The sequence below is a fragment of the Manacus candei genome, unplaced genomic scaffold (assembly GCF_025592945.1).
Source record: "Manacus candei isolate 608988 ecotype Guabito, Panama unplaced genomic scaffold, ASM2559294v1 h1tg000027l, whole genome shotgun sequence".
In the NCBI taxonomy this organism is placed as follows: Eukaryota; Metazoa; Chordata; class Aves; order Passeriformes; family Pipridae; genus Manacus; species Manacus candei.
The window spans coordinates 4,716,030-4,741,224 of NW_026138075.1; the positions used below are offsets into that span (position 1 = coordinate 4,716,030).

General features: G+C 39.8%; 1 protein-coding gene across 3 annotated transcripts in view; it reads right to left on the minus strand.

Moving 5' to 3' along the window:
• PRR16 (proline rich 16) overlaps nucleotides 1-25,195 on the minus strand; it is a 153,514-nt gene that overhangs the window by 12,319 nt on the left and 116,000 nt on the right. The gene's annotated exons all lie outside the window — the stretch shown is intronic.

Here is a 25,195-nt window from a genome sequence, read left to right on the forward strand (position 1 = left end):
AAAGTAAAAGAGATGGACAGGTTAGAAAAGAAACCAACACTCCATGCCCCATATATGTCAGTATTTTTTATGCAAGAATTCAGATTTCCTGTGTCTTACTTTAACAACAGTCAATTCCTGAAGCTGACTATCTAACAGAAAACAGGATACAAATCCATGTGACCAACACTCAATGAATAATAATAATTTACTTTGGTATATGGCATAATCTACATGACAAAGGGAAAAAGCTTTTATCAGTCAGTTGAAGGGACACTAGTCTGAGGACAACTGAAAGTTCACATAGAATAGTTAAATGCCTTAAAGGACTTGCATCTGCTATTATTTAAAAAATTTTATGTTTCAATTTTTAGAGTTTAGAAGGTTTTGTATAATTACATATCTTAAAGTGATGTGTGAATGGTTTGAAAATCATTCTCCCCAGAGTATATCTTGCAGCTGACGGATGTAACCTTTTCTCATTCAGCCTGAAGCTAAGAAGGATAGATGAAAAGTGAGCTGGCAGCCCTCCACCTGCTGATTTAAAAAAACCCAAAAACTATATGGGTGAGAGGAGCTATGTAGAAGACAATGTAACTATCAATACTTCCACCCTTTTGGGTTTTTTTTTGACATTTGCTGATCTTTCATTTATTTCAAATTACTCAAGCAATGGAGCAGCCTTGTAGGATTAGGCCTACTTTGCAAGCCAAAAGGACTTAAAAGTCATCAGAAAATATCTGTAAATTCTTTAGTGCAGCTTTTCTACAGTTTGCCTATTGAAGGATGAAATAGTTTGTAATTCTAGATAACAACATGATGTTCATTAACATGTGCTTTACTTTTTCTTTTATCATTTGGCACAAATATTTTGTCACATGAGAAAAAATATTAATTTCAATGACACTAGATACATGGAGATCACTGAAACTACAGTATCCTGGACTCCCTAAACATGCCAATGCAACTAAAGGCTAACAATGCAATGATTCATTACTATTACTATTCATTATTATTCTGGTTAATCAACATATTCAAATTCCATTCTTTTCTTTACAAAAGAAAAGGGGACTCTATGATGTTGCTGGACTTTGTTGATAGGAATTTTTAGCTACTAGAAATTTTTTAGTAGCTCGCAGCTTTATCTTGGGCAGAAACCCGTAAGTGCAAGAGAGGCCTTGAGACCATGTACCAATGGGACAGTGTTTATGACAAGTCTCCATGCTTCAAAAGCTTATTGGAAGATTTCCCAGCCACCAACTGCAGCTCTTTTCCATCACAAGGCAGACTAGAAAGGCTTGCATCAACTGCTTGAGACTTCTTCCATTGTGAAAGAAAAATACTGAAGCTTCTACACATTAATTTACCAAGACTTAACCAGCTACTTTCTTGAGCTCCCAAGGAAATTATGGTATCAGGAAGAAACTGAATAGAAACCACAATCAATACTGTAAAAATGCAGCTGAATATATTCTTAGATTGGAAGATGAAAAAAAAAATCAGGAAATTACTTGGTATCTTCACATGTCTTGTACTTTCAGCATGAAAGAGATCAACCTGGTATGACATTTACATTGAAGATGTATGAAAGAATCTTCTTATGGAAAGCACTACATACTTTCTGGGGTTAACCTTGGTAAGAGTTTTGACTTTTGATTACTCTACTAGAATATATGTTCTTACAAAATTATAAAAATAAATACAGGAATTTATAACTTTTGCAAATATATAATGATTCAAAGCACTTTCTCTTCAAGGGGTCAACTTTTGTTTCAAGAGTTTTTGCAAATACCTGTATACAAAAAACCCTAAAACCTACTTATTAGCTTTCCTACCCACCACTCCAAATGACTATATGCAAGTCATATGCAACTGATGTCAAAAAGGCAGAAATATCAAGTTATCAAAAATATCAGTGTTAATATTCTTTCTAGACACTCAGAATTATGCCTTTTAATTTATTTTGAGCAATCCTAGAAATGAGCTTCCAGAACGCTGTAATGTTTTTGTAATATAACACTATGTTTGAAAAAAACCCTGAAATTTTGGGTTATCTTTGGAAAAAGGAAAGAAAATGAAGATCAACATTTCAGCTTCAGATTTTGCAAATCTGCCATGAGTCTCTTTTTGTAGGCTGTTTAACCATTTTAAGCTGAATATGCAGAAGTCTAGACTGGAATGAAATAGGATTTTTTTTCCATCCAGGTTTAATGATGTATAAAGTTATATACAACTGGATGGGACAGTCCAGTTGCTTAAGACATAAGCTCAGCAACAAATCATACCTCCACTTAGCCTTTAAGGAACTTAATTTCTCGTAATTATCAGCACAGACATCCCTATCAAAACATACACGAGACAAATATAGTAAAGAACTACTTCAAGAGGGTAGGGAGAAGGATATGATGATCTCCAGCAGGAAAAGGGGCCAGTTACACAGGCAATGATCTATCTCAGTTTCAGATCATTGTAAGAAAATAATGATTTCCTCATTATAAGAGAAATTGAAAGCCATAAAGCATCTCTGGCTTAGACCCTTTATAATGTCCATCAAATACACTTAAAGGCTTGGCTCATAATGAACTTCTTGTGTGTGTGTGTGTAATTTTGGGGTTTTTCTTTGTTTTTAATACCAACATTTGCAAACTTTAAGACCTTTGCCAGTGTAGACTGTCTTGCTAATTGAAAATCATTGGCTGCCCTTGCTCCAATACAAGTATCCATGCTCATCTGACATTTGCTTAACAAAAAAGGTATTTCGCCTAACAAAAGCAGCTCAGAAATCAAATGCAGCCCACTAAACTCTCCTGCTAATGCATTCGGGAAAAGGTTACTAGCAAAGTGTGCAATTCAGCGCTTTGCCCATCAAGCACAGGCCTCAAATACACTGTTTGTCTGGCCTCAATCTGTTGCCCAGCAGTCTCTGAGATGTTCAGCAAAGAGATTAGTCATTTTGGTGGACTGCCCCTGAGTTGAAAAAAAGAATAAAATCCCTGGATCTGTTTATCTAAATCAGTTAGTCAGATATATAAGACAGCCTACTGTAAAAATCCATGATTATGTGTGGGTTGGAATTACGTTTGAAGTTCTGAAGCTACTGTGTGCTGACTGAGTTGGCTAAGATCCTCTCCAGTGTTGTCTTCCAAGTCACAGTTCAAAATCTGAGAGTTTGCACATCTGCAGATAAGCCACAGATGCTCCAGTGTATATTTGAATATCTCCAGTGTATATTTGAATATCTCTTCAAGCATTTTCCCCTCAGCATGAGACAGAAGGACAAAATAACTGTTAATTCTTTTTCAAGTTGGATGGACTTTATTGTGATATACAGAAAAGACACTTGGCTTTGTTTTCTATAACCAGTGCATCCAGAAATTCTATGCTCTTGTTGAACTAGCCAAAATTAGCAGAACACATATTCTCAAATATCTCTTTCCTTGGTCTTTTTAAACTTAATCAATTCTATGGTTCCATGGAATAGAGTATGTAAGAGTGAGTAGCAATACAAGAAATAAAATCCAAAAAGACAGGAGGCTGAAGAAGCTCTATGCACCATATCTGTCAGAGCCTAGAATAATCTAGAGGGTCATAAACTGCCACCTGTCTACCAGAAAAAGGAAAAAAAATAGCCCTGACAAGTAGATTATCTTTGACTTCTCATTATTGAACTCCATCACTGTGTTCCCTCTTTCCTTTTAATATTAAAACGTGCAAAAAGAAGCGAAAGACAGACAACAGTGACCCTCTAAGGCACTGAACACACATGAGGAATTCAAAAGACCAATTTACTTAAGTCAGGGCAACTTTCAGGAAAAGGAAAGTTGCACACTGTACCATATACAACAATGGGACAAATGAAATGTACTTGATGAAAAGCAGCTAAAACAAATGCAGATAAAGGAATTTACACAGCAGATGTTCAGTTGCCCTGATGGTGCAGTAAGCCAGATAAAAGAAAAAAAAAGAATGCAATACTGTAAAATTAAAGAAAATTAAATTCTTTTATCAATCAACTTTCCTGATTTTCTTTGTAGAGTTAAGACAGGATTTTAGACCTTAGTGAGCAGAGTCTGGTAAAGACTGGTGGGTGAGGGTGTTTTGGGTTTTTTTGTGTGTGCAAATAATTGTGTTTTGGACAGCATAATGGAGAGGTGAAGTATTTACTAGAAATTCTTACCTGATTAAAGTAATGACCAATAAAATGCTTTGTTTTCTCCTGTAAACTCAACAAGAGAAGGTCTAACTTCGTCCTGATGAAATTTTCTTCTACAGGTAATATTGAAAAATATATTATTCCTTAGTATCACTTCCCATTTTTAAAGTTATCTAAGAGCCTCTTAATGCCTAAAAGAGCCTCTAAGCATGAACAGTACACAAACTTTTAAGTGAATAAAACTGGAAAAGGTTGGTTTTATTTTGTAGCCACAAATCCTTGTATTTTATAGCCACAAATACCTCCTGGTATAATGAAACTAGAGTAATAAACTGAATCATCTGAATCAATAATTAAAAGTACATACTTACTGCTTACAAAGAAATACTGAAGTTTCAAAATTCATTCCCTAGATAAAAAAAGGGCATCAATGTGGAAGCATCATTCAAAGTAAAGATGTTTCATTTACTTTTGTAAACTGTTTTACCTGTACCATAGTGATTTTCCAACCAGAAAACGGGAAAAAAGGAAACAGAAAAACAGGAAAAAACATAGGGAGCTCTTCCATATAAATATAAAATCACTGCACAAATCACAACTGTAAGTCAGCAATCAGAAAGCTCAGTGACGATGTAACAAAATCTTCATGTACCATATCAAAACTGCAAAATATATAATGGACAAATGACAAGCTGACAGCTCAATTCTGAAAAGGCTTTTTCCACAACACCATCTTCCATTTTGAGTGAAGTCTTACCACTCCTCCCACCAACACAGAGTGTGTGCTGAACAGTAAATTGCTAGCTACATCCTTCTGCAATCTTCTATTAAAAATCTCAGGATAACTGTGAAAGTATTTTACTTTGAGAACCAAATTCTAGGCTATTTTAGGCATTGTCTAAACTTATTCCAGGAGAGAGCAGGTGAAAAAACACTTAGCTGCCTTTGTTGCTGCAATGAGTGTCAGGTAACTACACTTATCAAGAGAATATGGCTTTGCTTAAAGGACTGGGGAGAGAAGTTAAAGAGAAGATTTCACATCCTCTTTGTAGCCTGTGAGAAGTCAGCTTGTGATGTGGGACCTGTGAAGAAAGGACAGGAAGACAGAATTCTGTGAGGTTTCGTTTGCTGTTTGTGACCGCTGAGAAAGTAGGAAAGCTGGCACAAAGAATGATCTGGCTGGTAATCCTGTTTGTAGAAACAGCAGCTCAGGATCTGGAGGACTGTGGGTAATGGGGAGACTTCAGATGAGATGTCCCAAAATGGGGAGAGCCCTTGGCAGCACATATAAAACTGCTGGACAAACTGTATTTGTGGAGGTTGCAAAAGAGAAGTTCACTCCATCCTTCAGGCATAGGATACAGTAGATGAAAAAAGGGTACTCTGTCCTCTTGCTTACTGCTTTTCCAAAATCCAACCCCCATTCCAGCACTCACTCCTTCCGCTCTAGCAGTACCTTCCTCTACCAAACTCTCAAAGAAGCCATGAGCAGCTGAAGCCATATTGCTACAAAGAAAAACACAGAGCGTGCTTCAGGCATAGGGAAGCTGTGAGTTCAAAACGCCTCAGGCAGAGGAAGTAAGTCAATTTGGATTTCTCTTATCTCTAGCAACAGAAGGTAAAAGAAAGGCAGTCTATAAACACCATCTCCTTCTCCAATAACCTGTAAATCTCGCACATCTGTCCCATGCTTTATTTTTGAGTGAATGAAAAATAATTGGATTTGTGTCAGATAGAATATCTAAATACTGAAAGGAATGACAGATTTCAGGTTTTCATTTTGGCCATACAAATACACTGTCCATGTTTTACTTTCACTTGAGTGAAAATACACTGGGTTTCCTTACAGAGTTGTGATTAAAAGAATGGATACAAATGGACCCTTTGGCCATGCTGGCTTCCATTACTTGAAACAATGCCACCTCAGATGGTGATAATAGAGGAAAAGTAAAACTATCACCTTTCTTTTTCTTTTTGATGACTTGGACTCTAAGACCAGTACTGTGGTCTTAGCTACATTTCACATGTTTCTGATTTTAATAGAAATACAGCAGTAGAGCTACAGATAGCAACCAAAACACAAACCTTCTATCTTGCCTGTGGGCTGAAGTCAAATTATACACTTGTTAAAAAAGGGAATTATCTGGTATGCAAGGATTTCCTACAGTACAGATTAGAGGTGAATAATTCTTTCCATGTATTATCCTCCTTCCTTTACCCCATGATAAGCTCCCATAAATAGGAAAGTTCAAAACCCACAACTGATTAAGTGTTAGCTGAACACTCTGAAAAGGATGCAATTAAAATGTGTTCTGTGTTTTAGAAGTTTTAATTGGTTTAATTGAAATACAAGTCTTTTGCTGTTCAGATAGTAATTCTTTATTAAATCTAAATGTAGAAGCAATTACTAATATTTTTATTTTTATTGCAACTGTCCGATAGTAGCACTACAAAACTAAGTTGGATGATGGTATCTCAGATATTTTTTTCCCTTAAAAAAATAGGTAACCAGAAAAAAGTAACATAAAATCTTTTGCAGAAGAATCAATATGCTCTTGATCTTGATTAAGACAGTACTACAAAGCTCTGTCTCAGAAAATTACAAAATTAAAAAGATAAACCCCCTTTGTTTAAAAGAATTTTGAAATAAGGGCCTGTTAACCAAGATGGAGTTAAAAGAAAAATCATGATTAATAAAAATCTGAATTTCTCATTTTATCTTCCAGTAATTACAAAAACTATGTTTAAAAGTCCCTAAGGTGTTATATTCTTAGTAAACTTAAAATCTAGCTTTTATTCAGAAATAACTTATTCATAAAAATATTAGGTACCTTTCACTACTTACTAAAATACCTGGTACTTAAAAAGAACTAATTAAAAAAATCAGCTGAAGTAATCGCCACTTGATTTAATGCTCTTACAACAGATTTTTCTTTTTCTCTTGTTTCTGTCATACCTTATGAGTGATAAATTGATGGGTTTTAATGGAAGATACAGAAGTAAAATATGTACTAACCATATCAGTTAATCTTTCTTACTCTGAGTCAGTTCTGTTCCATGTTGGGTATTTCAGGTTGACTTGCACCTTTCAAACAAGCCCTGTAATACAGCAACAAGGCCGCTGCACCTCAGAGCTAGGGTGGATCATTTTAGTATAGTAAATGCTTTTACTTGGGAAAATGATCATCTGAAAAATTCATAGCATTAACAATGAGTAATGATTTGTCATTTTATTTCTTCTGGTATTTACTTAAATACTTCTGTCAAGGCATTGTTTAAGAGAAGTGGAATGTATTGTTGCCACATGATGCTTCCTAATTTGCTTTTTGAAAAATGCAAATGTTCTCTCCATTGAAATGTACATCGATACTCTTGAAACCTTGTCAACATGTTGATCCCTACTGCTAATGTTCCATGACTATTTTGAGTGACTAGAAGACACTCCAAAATTTCTGACCTTTTCCTAGAGAGTAACACTGTTATAAAACATCCAGGGTCAAACGAGCCTATTCTTTTAATCTCTCTGGACTTTAATACTTCCATAGGCATTTATGATTCTAACACTTTAATATTAGGATTATGACTTAGTCTAAACTTAGGTACCTTTCTCTTCATTGACTTATAATATATATGAACTTGCCACACATAAGTGAGGTGATAACTTCAGAATGAGCTGGTCCAGTTATGCAAACTGTAAATCTAAGTAATGCTAAAAATTTACTAAATTTCTCTAAACAAATGGAAATTTTCCTTTTCATTTTCACAGCTATCCAGGTTGCTAGCACTTAACTGTGCCCTCATCAATTTCTTAATCATACTAATTGTGCTTTCTGCATGGCTGCTCAGTCTTCTGCTCTTGCGCTGTTCAATGCCTGTTGACTGTTCCAACAAAGTTCCAAATAGTAGAGCATGCTCCCTGTCTATTACACACATGGACCTTCTTCCTACAGGTTTACTCACTAATGACTTATAAAATTAAAACGTTCACCAGTTACATAGCAAATAATTCACCTCTATTTTCTCTTATAGTTTTCCTCTTTCTTATGGATTCTTGTGGATCTTTTGAAAGACCAGTGAGAATCTCAATGAGCTTCCCTCTGCAGCTCCTGAAGAATTCTGCAGTCAATCCTTACCCTATGTGGGCCCAGCAGCTGATTTTCACTGAGAATCTTGTTTTATTTAAGCATGTAAGATCTATTACAGATAACTACAGTTTTCTATAGCAGACACCTTACAGTACAATGGATTTATGAGCAATTCTCATGGCTCAGTCCTATTTTGAAGCAATAATAAATTTGTGGAAGAAAATTAGTTAAATAGTTTGTTTTCCTCTTTTACAAAATACATGCCATGCTTCAATTTAAATAATGAAAACAAAAGAAGATATTGTTATGGCCAAGTAACATTTCTACAGAATATGGAATTTATATATATTTCACACTTACAATATCTGAAAATAGTTTTCCCATGTTTTTGTGTTTTGTTTTTTCCCCTGTTTCTTTTCTAAAATACAAAGTTCTTTAGCAGTAACAACACAATTTGGCCTTGGTGTCAGGTGGTACAGCATTAATTACTACAGAAAATAAATAAAACAGTGATACTCACATCCTAATGCACAAGAGAATTATCCTTTAATTTTAAGATGGTTTTAGCAAGGAATTCTAGGTTGAACATAAAAACTAAGATGAGACGTTAATGTACATTATTAACTACTTTAAGGTGTATTTCAAACTCATAATGCCATCATATTTTGTACCCACTGCACAAATCAAATAGTGGGTCAGAACTTTCTAAATAATGTATTTAATAATTTCTTTATAGAACATCTAAATGTAAATATCTGCGAAGGATTGAAAAAGGTTGATATCTAACTCAGGGTTTGTTTAAGAAATGCTTACACTACTTAAAATTTCAGTGTCTTAAACTTACCTTTTACAGCTTCAACTAAACTGCAGAGATTAATTGAAACATTTCACAGTACTTTCAAGAGGTATGTTTTCTTATTTAATTTAATTAAAACCTGCTGAATGCACAGCTAACTATTTATATTGATGCATGTTAAAGATAATATGAAAATAATGTTTCACTTTTCAAAAAAATTAGTAAAATGATTATATTTGCTTAAGCCCTTACCTGGATTAAGTACCAAAAAAAGCACTAGACACCTTGAAACTTTCTGGTAAGTGTGCTTCTGTTTACACACTATGTTTTTTACTTTATTGATGAGATTTCTGTAAAATATATATTTCAACAAGCTGAAGTGTCACCAACATGTTTAAAGATAAGAATTTGGAGATCACACAAGATTTGCACTATCAGAAAGAATATATGGGCATACTAACGTCTGTAGTCATCTTTAAACGTTATTATTTGTGACAATCAGTATACCAATAGCAAAAAAAAAACCCTACTTTTTTCATATTTGACTTTCAATCGTTTACATATTCATAATGAATTTTAACAGATAATATTATTTATTTAGTAATTTACTTAGTATGCAATTCTGATCATGGCCATAGGGCTGAAATTGGTTTGTACTTACCCCAAGCGCCTACATTTTGGTGGCACAATACACCACGACTCTGAATGATGTTCTGGGCTACAAACCACACACTTCTCTGTCTGCATTAGACACATAGAGGACAGGTAACATGTCACTTGTAACTAGCTCTCATCTGAAAACAAATACCTTATTTTAAACCATTTTCTTAGTAATTAAAATTCTGTAAGTTTTTCCTCTCACGGCCTTATCCATAAGAACTTCGAAATGTGGACTATCTGAAGTTCATCTCTGCTTCACAATTAATTCACTCCTGTTACCTGACTTGCTCTTAAATTCGTCATCATTAAAAGCCTAAACTACTGTTAATAGTTTTCTACCTGACCCAGCTGGTTCCTAAAGGAAAGCCTGTGTGTTATTCCCATCTCTACCAGTGATCCTTCAATGAAAAAACTGCTAAGTCATTTATGTCCTAACAGCTATCTGCTGTTTTTCCAACAATGCCCCAAATCTCAGAAAGGCAAAAAATACATTCTACAACTTTTTCTGAAGGAAACTGCAAGATAAGCTTCTTGTTCAGCACTGAGAGGTTTCTGAGCCCCACAGAGTTGAATGCCACAGCCCTATAAATGTTGCACAATATTTTCACAGCAATTTCTAATACAAAGTATTTCCGAAAAAAATTGTCTGTTGAACTTGCCCACACATTGCCTGTGGAGAGAAATCTTGGATTTTAGGAGCATTCACCAGCAGGGATGAGCTGCAGAACTAGCCCCAGCAGCATCCATTTATCCGATCTGCTTGTGGTGGTACCATATAAACAGCACTGAGTGGACACCTTTGCCAGAACACCTTCTGGGAGCAGACTGGATTTGTAAAGATTTAGCTATGACATCAAATGATTGTAGTGATGCTCATCTGAGCATTGTCTTTCCCAAAACTCAGCATTCAGTTCCAATGAGCCAGGACAGGAAAGGGAACAATGAGGTGACCAGAATAGAACTACTATCATTAAGTCATATGCATGGTATAAGAACTGTAGCATATAATATTACTATGAATATTATTATCAAGGTATAAATAGAATGCTGTCCACAGCAAAGTGAAAAGTTTAAATATTCAAAAGCAAGCCGCAAAGCTGTATGTGGTGGAGGCGAGAGAATTCGTAACTGTTGAGAAACTAAAATATATTGGAAGATGGGAAAAATGGCTGCTTAGGTCAATCTGTATTTTGATTTGCATCATAAGTATTTAGGATAGAATTTAATCTGATTGTAGACATAAAAATGTAGGTGTAAACCAACCAAAACAATTTTCAAGGAACATAAAATTAACATCCAGATCAAGAATTCTCATTGCTGAATACTTCTAAAGAAAAACTTTTTACATATTCCAAACTAAAATTCCTAACACACAAGACAGTAATGAAAAGAAAATATGCATCATGACTTCAGTTTTGCTTTTATAGGTAAGTATAAGGCATCAGCCAATTGAAAGTGTAATCTCTGCAATGTATGTTCCATGCAAAACAATTTCAGCTGTACTATGCCAAATATTCAAGAAAAGCAATCACTTCTAGTAAAATTGAACAGCAAAGAACATTGCACTGTCAAAGTGAAGAACAGTAAAATGAAAAAGGAAACAATTAATTTTGGTTTTGTTCCTAGACATATCTGAAGTTTTCCAAAAGTTATTAGGATTTCAGGTAGTGGTACAAAACCACTTATTTACCATTGAAGGATTATTTGAAGTTCATCTAGTCCTATCTAACGTGCCACAAATTAAAACTGATTACAGAGATGTCCAGAAGAAAACACAAGTACAAATTATAATTTATTATCTTGAAGTGTCTATTTTTAGTGGCTACTGAATACTGGAGGTGCCTTTACTTAATAAAAGCTGCAGCTTGCAACCTTACGTATTTTGGGTTTTGTAGATATGCAAAAGACGTTTGCAAGGCTGAACCACTTTGCCCTGCTGACATTCATGGTTTACTGGGGTTTCGAAACAAGCATTCTTGTGAATAATTTCTCTGTGAACATAGATTTTCATAGTAAAAACTGACCCGATCAGATCCACTTGAAGTGATTGCCCTTTTTTTTTCCCCTTTTGTAATGTATTCAGAGAAGGCACATAGAAGAGAGAGGGAAGGGAGAGAGGTGAGAGATGAAAGTAGCTTTTAAACGTTCAAATATCCTTCTAGTAGTGAGCAAAGCAGTGTTCATTTCCCTCCTGTGACTAGAGTTTAACCCTGGTCTTCTATTTAGAAGTGAACCATGAGTTCAAATTACAAATTATGCTGAATATGAGATCTTCTCCCATTGCTTTTGCTGAAACTACGCAACTTTTGCAGAAAACGATACACGAGCCAGTGAGCAAGAGACAGCATGACTGCAGACTCACTACAGGTGATGGGAGATGAAAAAATTATTATAAACAAAGAAACACATTTTATACCAAAATAGACTTGTTCCCTCCTGCTTTCTATGCTAATACTGCACTATCCAAAATTATTTTGACAGCTACCTTAGGTCACTAAGCAGAGAAATTATAAGCAAAAATGCTTTCTCAGGACCTGAAATAGTATGCAGTTTTCAGGTGGATTTGTCAGCATCTTCCTTAAACAGAATATGCATTAAACACCAAAAGGTCTTTCAATTTTTAACGTTAGGTTTCAGTAGAGGCCTTGGAATAAGGTAACGTTTGAAAAAAGGCAATTTGGTTCTGCTGGATCAAAATAAAAATTATTTTGAAGAAGATTCTCCTTGGTCAGAATGTACCCCCAGGCTTCCTCTATACTCAACAGTTTTAGGTAGATTCCTACAAGTCCACAATACTCAAAATATCATTTTTTTCTCTCTCTCTTTTTCTTTTTTTTAATGTAGGTGTCTTTTTCTTTGAGTCTGTCAGTACAACAGTGCTTAATGTTCACCATCTGTTCCAAAAGTTCCATTCACATGCCCAAATATCTTGCTCTGCAGTACCCTTTGCTCTTCTTTCAGGATGCATAATCTGTCCTCATTACCTGCTGTACCTGCAGTACCCACACAGTGCCTAAAATCTAAAATCAATCAAAGAAAAGACAGAGGATTTATGAGCAGTTATGCCAGCTGTCACAAAGACACATCTTAACACAGTCACCACAATTTACCCCATGAAAATAAATAGCAAAAACAGTAGTCTCATTATAGAGTCAAGCCCAAATCATCCATATCATTGACTCCATATTTTTTACTCTTCTTGACTGCTTCAACTGGTAATTTCTTGAATATTTGCGAGACACAAGGAAGAGTAGTATTTCTTGTAAATGCCTTTTTGTTATACAGCAATATAAGAAAGCAAGTACTATTTCCCAGAATCTACTGACAACTAATAAATAACTAGTTAGGTAACTAGTCAATATAACTACTATTATATTTAATATAACTATTATAACTATTATATTAATAAACTAATTTATTATAATAATTATTATATATAACTAGATAGCTATCCAGCTAGATGAGAGCAACAGAAAATGCAAGATAATGTTTTCCTCAGGTGCTTCTCTGGATAAATTTTCCAGGTAACTTCTAAAAAGATAGTCTAGATTAGGGAAGAAATCTAGATTAGGTTTCATGTCAATCAAGTTACTGCAGTACAAGACTTGGGAAGCAATTGAGTGCTCATATTCCACATAATTTCCACCTATTTGCATTCATCTCTACATGTACAGTGCCTGAGCTGCTGTCTATAGTTATTTAATCACTACCATTCCTAACCTTTCATCTAGCCTGAACATTTTATGAGCTAACTATGGGATTATTTTATGCAGTTGTGATTTTCTCTATCTGCAAGGCAAATGAGAGTGCAAAGTAAACGAATACCTCCATGAAAAATTATTCTACAATATCTGCTGTTGTTTCAGTAATTGTAACAATTTTCATCTGTCAAAAGAACACACTAAATCACTGGGTTGCTTTATCGCCTATGATATTCAAGACAACAATGCCTGATGGTGCTACCGGAATATAAGGGTAATATTTGTGAAGTAATTCTAAGTGTGAAACACGTTTGAAAAATGGTGAGTTGCTCTTGGAAAAAATGGACTCAGAGGTGTAACATGTAACTTTACATGTTCCACATGTTTCCAAATTAGGCAGAGGCAAAGCTCAGACTTGGGTTTTTATCTTCTTTGTGTTTTTTTTTTTTAATGAACACAATATCTTTCTCAGATCTTTTATACTGACATGACAAAGCTACATTTGAAAAAGGAAATGTATTTTTTAGGCAAAAAATAACCCAGAACAAAGCTGTTTTTTTTTTATCAAGTTATTTTCTACATGGTACTTGTCTCTCAAAGATCACCACACCCAGTCACTAACTCAGCATACTACTAAACGAATTCAATAGGCCAGAGCATCTACAGACAGTACACTGGCAATATCAATCAATATTGGAGCAACAGAAAGCATAGTCTTGTGTGTTAAGGAATGGAAAGACAGGCATGATTGTGCTCGAAGATATTACTATGTGAAAACACCGTGAAGGAAGGGAAAGTTAAACCGTAATACCATTGATAGAGTCATTAACTAAAACCAATGAAAATTCTGATGGTTGTATTCTCAGTTGCAGATACAAACAACAGCGACATATGGTACAAATGATACAGCAACATAGTGTTTTCATTTCAGTTCAGAAAGCGACACAATTAAGAATGTCTGTGGTGGTGGAAAGACTGAATCAACTGTGGAAAGCATTCAGTGAACAGCCTGAAGGGACAGACTCATATACTTAGAGCAGATATCCTTAGAGCAGGAAAAAGAACGGTGCTAAACATGACTTCAGACAATACTCAGTGTTAACACAGAAAGATTGAAACACAGTTTGCAAATTTATGAGCAAAATTAAGACTCACAGAAACACACGTTTCATGTTCTTGCCAATTTTCAACTAATTCAAGAAAATTAAGACCAATCCATCCAGAACCACGGCACACATGAGAGAATTCTAATATAGCTTTCTCTAGCTTGCTAAATCTGAAATAGCTCACGGCATACACATGCATTAATACCTACCTTTCACAGTACACTAATTTCTGAGCAAAACCAGGTTTAACACATGGTTTAGAAAATATATATTAACAATCCCAAACATATCTTCTGGACTGAATTTCGCAATTAAACTAAACATTATTAGTATCTGTCCATTAATGAAGTGCCATGCAGCAACTTTCTAAGATGATTTTTATTAGATAATTTGAGTTACCTCCAACCACTCATTGAGATAACAAGTCAGAGCAAACCTGAAACTGAAAGGATGGAGTACAATCCATGTCAGAGCAGTCTTTAGAGTTAGACCACTTTGCTTTGAGTCTTGTCCCAAAGAAATTTGAATGTTTCCAGGGATGGACACATCATCACACTCTGAGCATGTGTCTTCAGTGCTTACCTTCTTTCAACATAAGAAATATTTATAAATACCTCTGTTTTCTCATGTTTGAATGCATAACTGTTCAAATATTCTCAAATTCTACAAATGTTCAAGGTCAGGTTAAATGGGCCTTTGAGAATGGGGCTTCTAATGGAAGGTGTCACTGCCAGAGGCAGGAAGTTTGTAACTAGATGATCTTTAGGGTTCCTTCTAATCCAAACCATTCTATGAATCTATGATATTTGGATATCTTTAAGTCAGTAATTATAAAATAATAGAATTAATTTTAAAGGAACCTGAAATTAAGACTTTATAAATCCACTATCTTCTGAAAGGGGATTTTGAACATAGCATGACAGGGAATACACATTTACCATTTGTGGTCTTTTGAAGGCCTCCACAGTACATAAGCCTCAGTCAACAAAGTGGTTTTCAGAGTTGTATATTGTCTCAGTCTGGAGAGACTAGACTGTTTGCTAAAGAGGGTGAGTTGTGAGGTAGACCAAACTCCTCTCTCTCTGCAATTGTAATGTCAAATTAAGGGGCTTTACTCGAGGAAAATGTGGAAAAACAGAAGAAATAACAACCCTTTATTAAGAAATATATGAATGTTGGCAAAAAAAAAAAAAAAAAAAAAAACAAAAAAAAAAAAAACAGTAACACCAAACAAAACAACACCAGCAACAACAACCACAACAACAAGTCTAAAAGAATACTCCTCTGTCCTTTAACACAGTCCTAATTGCGGTCTGCAGGGGGCGCTGTTGGGCCGCTGGAGCTGCAGGGCCTGCAGTACCTGGTCACGGTCGGCAGGGGGCGCTGTAGGACTGATGGAGCTGTAGGACCTGCAGTACCTGGTCACGGTCGGCAGGGGGCGCTGTAGGACTGATGGAGCTGTAGGACCTGCAGTACCTGGTCACGGTCGGCAGGGGGCGCTGTGGGCTCCGTCAGTCACCCGCGGGAAGAGGGGACCGGAGAGAGAGGTCCCGGACCACGAGGGGAAGCCGAGAAGGAGATGAGGGGGGTCCTCGCCTCCGTGGGGGCGACAAGGAAGGCAGGCAGCACACTCCCACGGGAACTCACCGCTGTCTCAAGTGGCGAAGACTCACTGCAGTCTCAGGTGGTAGTGTCTCCAAAAACTCCTCCTCCTCCCCCGCGGGCAAGCAAAAACTCTCCGATGAAACACAGCGGCTCCGGCGGGCGGGACAGTCAGACAGGTTGAAGCCAGCAGGATGGGAGGGCGAGCCCCCCCAGGATTAACAGCCAAAACAAGCTAGACCTCCGGTCCCCCTCCCCAACGAAAATGCCTGTCTGCACCCCAGAGAGCCAGCCACACACCCACACTGCCTCTCCCCTCCCAGCCAGAGTCTCCACCCGCCCCGCCTCCGTGCCTCTTCCTTATCTTTCTCCAAGATCGGTCGTTAACCCAACCCGGCTACATCTTTGGTAATGCTAATAACCTCCCTCCCCCCACTCACTCCGTTTCTTCTCCCTTGGAGTGGGGCAGGGGGAAGGAAAATTCCCCTGATTTCCTAATCTATAACATTATCCACCCCTAATTTTTCTTCCCCATGCTGCCACACTTATTAGGTTAAATCTTTGATCCTCATACGTACATGCAGTATTCCAACTATATACTCATCCACTAGTAGGTAGATACACATACAGATACAGGTGCAGGGTTACATACAGATACAGTTACAGCCAGCTCACCCCAGAGTAAGGTTTCCCTGAGGTATGCACCGAGTTTCTCCATCTTCCTGCATCACCCACCAGGTGCAGCCGGGCCCTTGGGCAAAAACAATCCCACGAATGGGTTTGTCTTTGCTCGAGGTAGGGTCAACCCAAACCTTTTTTCCTAACACACCCCTCGCGTGAATCACGGGGACCTTATCTCCATCCACGGTGTGGAGGGACTCTGACTGGGCAGGGCCGGCTCGGTTGATGGAACCTCTGGTGTTAACTAGCCATGTAGCCTTTGCTAGATGCTGGTCCCAGTTCTTGTCTGTCCCTCCACCCAACGCCTTCAGGGTGGTTTTCAACAGTCCATTATGTCGTTCAACTTTCCCTGCGGCTGCTGCGTGGTATGGGATGTGGTACACCCACTTGATGCCATGCTCCCCTGCCCAGGTGGCAACTAAGCTGTTTTTAAAATGAGTTCCGTTATCTGATTCAATGCGCTCTGGGGTACCATGTCGCCACAGGACTTGCTTTTCAAGGCCCAGGATGGTATTTCGGGCAGTAGCGTGAGGCACCGGGTACGTCTCCAGCCATCCAGTGGTGGCTTCCACCATAGTAAGCACATAGCGCTTACCTTGGCGGGTTCGTGACAGTGTGATGTAATCGACTTGCCAGGCCTCCCCATACCTGTACTTACTCCAACGTCCACCATACCATAGGGGCTTGAGTCTCTTAGCCTGTTTAATGGCAGCACAGGTCTCACAGTCATGGATAACCTGGGAAATAATGTCCTTGGTTAAGTCCACCCCTCGGTCTCGTGCCCATATATGGGTGGCATCTCTGCCCTGATGGCCTGAGGCATCATGAGCCCACCGTGCTAGGAACAACTCTCCTTTGTGCTGCCAGTCCAAGTCCACCTGTGACACCTTGACTCGTGCGGCTCGGTCTGCCTGTTCATTGTTGCGATGCTCCTCATTGGCTCGGCCTTTGCGCACATGGGCATCTACGTGGCGGACCCTCACAGTGAGCTTCTCTGTTCGGGTAGCGATGTCTTGCCACGTATCAGCAGCCCAGATGTGTTTTCCCCCGCGTTTCCAATTGGCCTTCTTCCATCTGTCCAGCCATCCCCACAGAGCATTGGCTACCATCCACGAGTCAGTGTAGATGTACAGCTTTGGCCACTTCTCCCGTTCTGCAATGTCCAATGCCAGCTGGACTGCTTTGAGCTCTGCGAATTGACTCGATTCTCCTTCTCCTTCAGTAGCTTCTGAAACTTGTCGGGCGGGGCTCCATACAGCTGCTTTCCATTTGCGCTTCGTTCCTACAAGGCGACAGGAACCGTCAGTGAAGAGGGCGTAGCGTGCTTCTTCTTTCGGTAGTTTATCAAATTCTGGAGCTTCTTCAGCCCGTACCGCCTGCTCTTCTGCTTCCTCATCTGCTAGACCAAAACTCTCGCCTTCCGGCCAATTTGTGATGACTTCTAGGATCCCAGGGCGATTCAGATTTCCAATACGGGCACGCTGTGTGAGCAGAGCGATCCACTTACTCCATGTAGCATCAGTGGCATGATGTGTGGTGGGGGCCTTTCCTTTAAACATCCAGTTCAGCACTGGTAGTCGAGGTGCCAAGAGCAGCTGTTCTTCTGTGCCAATCACCTCAGAGGCAGCTTGTACTCCTTCATAAGCCGCTAGGATCTCCTTCTCTGTTGGGGTGTAATTGGCTTCAGATCCCCTGTAGCTTCGGCTCCAGAACCCAAGTGGGCGACCTCGAGTCTCACCAGACACCTTTTGCCAGAGGCTCCAGGAGAGACCTTTATTCCCAGCTGCAGAATAGAGTACATTTTTCACATCTGTCCCCGTCCTGACTGGCCCAAGGGCTACAGCATGTGCAATCTCTCGTTTAATCTGTTCGAATGCCTGTTGCTGTTCAGGGCCCCACTGGAAATCATTCTTTTTTCGGGTAACCAGATAGAGAGGGCTTACGATTTGACTGTACTCCGGGATATGCATCCTCCAGAAACCTATGGCACCCAGAAAAGCTTGCGTTTCTTTCTTGCTGGTTGGTGGGGCCATGGCTGTGATCTTATCGATGACTTCCGTCGGGATCTGACGACGCCCATCTTGCCATTTCACCCCCAGGAACTGGATTTCTCGGGTAGGTCCCTTAACTTTACTCTTCTTTATGGCAAAACCAGCTCCCAGGAGGATCTGGATGATTTTCTTCCCTTTCTCGGAAACCTCCTCTGCTGTGTCCCCCCATATGATGATGTCGTCAATGTATTGCAGGTGTTCTGGAGCCTCACCCTTCTCTAATGTGGCTTGGATCAGCCCATGGCAGATGGTGGGGCTGTGTTTCCACCCCTGGGGCAGTCGGTTCCAAGTGTACTGCACGCCCCTCCAGGTGAAAGCGAACTGCGGCCTACACTCTGCTGCTAAGGGAATGGAGAAGAATGCGTTTGCGATGTCAATAGTAGCATACCACTTCGCTGTCTTGGACTCCAGTTCATACTGGAGTTCCAACATGTCTGGAACAGCAGCACTCAGCGGTGGGGTGACTTCATTCAGGCCACGGTAGTCCACAGTCAGTCTCCATTCTCCGTTAGACTTACGCACAGGCCAGATAGGACTGTTGAAAGGTGAATGGGTCTTGCTGATCACCCCTTGGCTCTCCAGCTCACGGATCATCTTATGGATGGGGATCACAGAGTCTCGGTTTGTCCGGTACTGCCGGCGATGCACTATTGTAGTGGCGATTGGCACTTGCTGTTCCTCGACTTTCAGCAACCCTACGGCCGAAGGGCTCTCCGAGAGGCCGGGCAGCGAGTTCAACTGTTTAGCCTCCTCGGTCTCCACAGCAGCTATTCCAAAAGCCCATCTATGTCCCTTGGGGTCCTTGAAGTACCCGTTCTTGAGATAGTCAATGCCCAGGATACATGGGGCATCTGGACCAGTCACAATGGGGTGTTTCTGCCAGTCTTTCCCGGTCAAGCTCACTTCAGCTTCAACTATGGTCAACTCTTGAGATCCTCCAGTCACCCCCGAAATGGAAATAGTCTCTGGTCCCACATGTCCTGAGGGCATTAACGTACATTGAGCGCCAGTATCAACCAAAGCCTGATATTTCTGTGGGTCTGACGTGCCAGGCCATCTGATCCACACAGTCCAATAGACACGGTTGTCCCGTGCCTCTACCTGGCTAGAGGCAGGGCCCCTCTAACACTCGTCTTCATTCTGCCAGTCATCGTTTTCCTCTTGTGAACGTTGACGGGAGGTGCCCTCTACCGAGTCAGATCCCTGCCCGCAGGATACTGGTACGGCACTCACTTTCGCAGACTTCCCCTTTTCTTTCTCTTTCAACTCTTGTACTCGGGCTGCTAGGGCCCGGGTAGGTTTCCTGTCCCATCGTCTCATGTCTTCTCCATGGTCACTTAGGAAGTACCACAACTCAGTTCGTGAAGTCTGTCTGTTCTCTCTAGCTGAGGGGCGTCTGGTTCTCACTGGGGCCGTATGGAGATTGTTTCTCTCAATCTTCTCTTTCAACCCTGTAGTTAATTCCTTGAGCTCATTAACTATTGTCTCTACAGAGGAGATACGGGCCTGTATCGGTCCTCCGATCATACTGTCGTACAACCGAAGTTTATTTATTACAGACATCACTGGCTCCCGCTTCTCCCCAGCCTCCAGTGATGTCAGGTAACCTTTATGTATGGACGGCCCCATACGTGTAAAGCTCCACCACATCTGTGGTGTACACTTAACCTTGTCAGGATCGTTGGTAGGTTGCCCATCCCCCCCAAACAGTACTTCTAGCAATGCCATTTCTCTCAGCCGTAGGATTCCTTCTTCGATGGTCTTCCAGCTCTTGGTGTAATGATCTGCCTGCAAGGAATCTCTGTAAATGAACCTCTCTCTCACACCATCCACGAGCCGTGCCCAGAGAGACAGGGGCTTCGATTCCCTCACAAACACCTCCTCAATACCCACATCTTGGGCAATGGACCTCAGGAACCTCGCTTCACCACCATCAAGGTTTACTGCATCACCTGTAGAGTCCCAAACTCGGATCATCCAGGCCAGAACGGGCTCACTCGGACGACGAGCAACATCTGCCCGTAGATTCCGGAGGTTATTATACGATAAAGACTCAGTGATGATTTCTGTCTCTGGAGCAGCTGCTTGTGAGGACCCTGCCTCTCCATCATCGTCAACTAGGCGAACTGATTTGGCTTTACATTTCTTCCTGTGGATAGTGGCAACCTCCGTTGGTTTAGTCTGCCCCTTAGTTTTTTCCTTATCCTGAGTCACCTTGATATTAGGCATCTTGTCCTCGTCTTTTCCTTTCCCCTGGGAATGCTGCACCATACCAAGCAACTTCCTGTAGGCAATGGCCAAGACCCCGCATGCAGCTGTCACCTGCTTCTCCATGGATCCATCACGACCCCTCTCCCTCACAGCTTTCATTATTTTTATAGGGTTCAGGAGTTGTTCAAGGGTAAGTTTCCATGTCATGGGAGCTGAGCAACTTTCTAGGAATTTACCCATGTCCTCCCATAACCCACGCCACTCGAGGTTTTCCACCCCTGGGTCAGGCTCCTGAACGCCTTCTCGGTAATTCTTGGCCTTGGCTTGGTATATCAGGTATGCTATAGTGGCACAATTTAGGATGAAAAGCCCAACAATTGAAATGTCTCGGACATCTAAAAATGATTTAAACTTCCCAGAGGCCATTGTATCGTATCCAAAAGGGAACTGAATAAAAGGTTGGGCGCGTGCATTCCCCTGTGTGTCTCCATAAGAATGGGTACTATTATCCTTAAAACCCCAGAGGAAGCAGCTTAGGCTAGAGCAGTAGTGTATCCTTGAGGATATGTTCCGGATGAAAATCACAGGTGCTGAATTTGCCGTGTCATATACCCAATGCACAAACTCAAAAGTACTTATTGCAATGTAAGTACTAGTATGCGAACTGAAACACGTTGACAGGTGGGACAGGTATCTTGGCATGGTCATATGCCAGAGGAGAGCAACAACCCCTAACATCATGGTGCCTACAAATTCAAAAACGCGTGTCAATCACACAAAGGGTAGTTATTCTTTTTCCACCTTTCCTCTTTCGAGCCCCACGTTGGGCGCCAAAAATGTCTCAGTCTGGAGAGACTAGACTGTTTGCTAAAGAGGGTGAGTTGTGAGGTAGACCAAACTCCTCTCTCTCTGCAATTGTAATGTCAAATTAAGGGGCTTTACTCGAGGAAAATGTGGAAAAACAGAAGAAATAACAACCCTTTATTAAGAAATATATGAATGTTGGCAAAAAAAAAAAAAAAAAAAAAAAAAAAAAAAAAAAAACAGTAACACCAAACAAAACAACACCAGCAACAACAACCACAACAACAAGTCTAAAAGAATACTCCTCTGTCCTTTAACACAGTCCTAATTGCGGTCTGCAGGGGGCGCTGTTGGGCCGCTGGAGCTGCAGGGCCTGCAGTACCTGGTCACGGTCGGCAGGGGGCGCTGTAGGACTGATGGAGCTGTAGGACCTGCAGTACCTGGTCACGGTCGGCAGGGGGCGCTGTAGGACTGATGGAGCTGTAGGACCTGCAGTACCTGGTCACGGTCGGCAGGGGGCGCTGTGGGCTCCGTCAGTCACCCGCGGGAAGAGGGGACCGGAGAGAGAGGTCCCGGACCACGAGGGGAAGCCGAGAAGGAGATGAGGGGGGTCCTCGCCTCCGTGGGGGCGACAAGGAAGGCAGGCAGCACACTCCCACGGGAACTCACCGCTGTCTCAAGTGGCGAAGACTCACTGCAGTCTCAGGTGGTAGTGTCTCCAAAAACTCCTCCTCCTCCCCCGCGGGCAAGCAAAAACTCTCCGATGAAACACAGCGGCTCCGGCGGGCGGGACAGTCAGACAGGTTGAAGCCAGCAGGATGGGAGGGCGAGCCCCCCCAGGATTAACAGCCAAAACAAGCTAGACCTCCGGTCCCCCTCCCCAACGAAAATGCCTGTCTGCACCCCAGAGAGCCAGCCACACACCCACACTGCCTCTCCCCTCCCAGCCAGAGTCTCCACCCGCCCCGCCTCCGTGCCTCTTCCTTATCTTTCTCCAAGATCGGTCGTTAACCCAACCCGGCTACATCTTTGGTAATGCTAATAACCTCCCTCCCCCCACTCACTCCGTTTCTTCTCCCTTGGAGTGGGGCAGGGGGAAGGAAAATTCCCCTGATTTCCTAATCTATAACATATATCATTATTCTTCACAACAGAACTCTTCATTTATTGCTATGAAAAAATGCTAAAGGCTCTTACGACATGCTGATTTTCCTCCACTCTCAAGAAAAATTGACTATGATGGTACAGTTCCTTCAATAGCTGTATTAAAAAGTTTGCCTGACTCTTGCTTGAATTTATATTGTATCTGTGAGTACTCATAGCTAAATGAGACAAGATTTTAGCCTTTCCTTTTAGCAATGCGTGGTTTCCACTCAGCCTCCATGTTTCCCTACCCATAGTTCACTACCCTATTTTAATGTTCTTTCCCCTTTACTTAAATTCTCTCCTTCCTCGATTATGAATTTCAACATATTTCGGGCTCATGAAAAAAACCAAACAGACAACAAAAGAAAAAACTCAAGCAGAAGCAATCTTTACAAACACGAACACCTAACATGTTCTTTACAGTTTTATTTTATAGAAAATTAAATGATTTTCATTAGAAATAGATCTCTGCAGAATTCACTTAAGAGTACACGGAAAAACTTTTTTATAGCAACATTCCTTTAGAGATGTTAGTAAATCATAGAAAGAAAATTACAATAACTCTGTGAAATCTAAAATTATTTCTGGGTCTTTTAAAAACGGGCATTTGGAACAGAAAGAATTCTAAATACTGTAGCAAATCCAACTTCAGGCTCTGCAAAACAAAGGTAACAAGTGGTGCTACAGCCCTGAAATGCATACAGTTCTGTAATTCTGAACATAACTTTCAGTTTTGCTATGTGCATTAGTAAACAGACCTGTACTCTGAGATTAGACAAATTCAGTGGATCTTTCAAAACATGTCTGTATCCCTAAAATTTTTCAGCTATATACTAATTTCATATATAAAATGAAAATATCTAAGAAATATCTACCAGTCTGTATTATGAAGCAAGAGTTGTTTCTTTTTATATGACAGAAAAATATATTTAAAAAACAAAAACAAACAAATCCCTCTAACAAAATAAGTATAATAATTACCATAATAAAATATACACAGAAACTATGGATACGAATTCCACTGATGAAAGTGAATTTTTTCTATTTAAAATAGTACAAGTCTTGTTAATTTACAAATCTGCATGGGGTTTAGATGAGCGCTACATTACTCACAAACCTGGAGAATTGCATATCTGACAAAAATCAGTATGGTCCAGAACAGGATATGTGAATAACTGCAAATCTAGTTCAGAAGGAAGGCTATTTTTATAAAGAAGTAGAATAAAATTTACGGATTTATAAAAAATTACTTAACTTTCCCAGGTGAGTTGGAATGAACACGACATTTTATTCGTTTATCCTTGGGATTAATCCTAGAAACTTCTGTAGCGTAACTCTGTCTACCTGATAACCACAAATCTGTGTGTACTCCTGAAAAGTGACACCTGAAGATCTGGTTTAATTCTGGAGAAGAATCTGTTACAGACTTTACAGTGCATATTTGGTCAGGAAAGGGCAGCAAGGCATTTAGGCAACTGCTGTCAGAGGCCAGACCATAGGAGGAGCTCTCGACCACTTCCCAACCATTTTGCAGCATAGGAACTATGCTGCAGGCTTGTAGAGTTTTCTTTGAAGTGGAAAATCTGATTTGCTCTGCCAGATCTTTTAGGAAGTCTCTCTCTTTAAAAAGACAAATAGTTGAAATTTTATTATGCAGATTTCAAATGTGTTGTCTCAAGTATTTTGAAATATGTTGTCACTTGAATGTAGCTAGTTTCAATAAATACTTATTACCTAAGTCTTTTAGAACCTTACCACCCCACTCCTCTACTACACAATTAGATCCACTTTTCACAATTATTAATTAAGCTTTCCACATAGAGCCTACAATATGAACATCCCCCTTTTCAAAAGGTAACCAAATAACAGTTCTTAAGAAGCAATGTTGTATAAATGTGCATAAGAGCTAAGATTTCTGTCACAAATAGAGTAAAAAAACTGCTTTTCTTCCTCTGGTGAATTTACGTTTTTAAAGAAATTAACATTTTGATTTTCTAATAAAGAAGCAGGTTTCTTTTTTTAGTTTTTATTAGTGTACACCTAATTATGTCATTCATCTTCACCTTAACTTTATAAATGCAATTTTGTATTATTTTGCCCAACTGAATGTGAAATTTTGCTTAACAGCAACATTTCAAACAAAAATCATTGTTTCTCTAGAGATGGCAGTTTTATGTTGAGCCCTTAAAATTTCAGAAAAAGCAGGTATTAAAAACATCC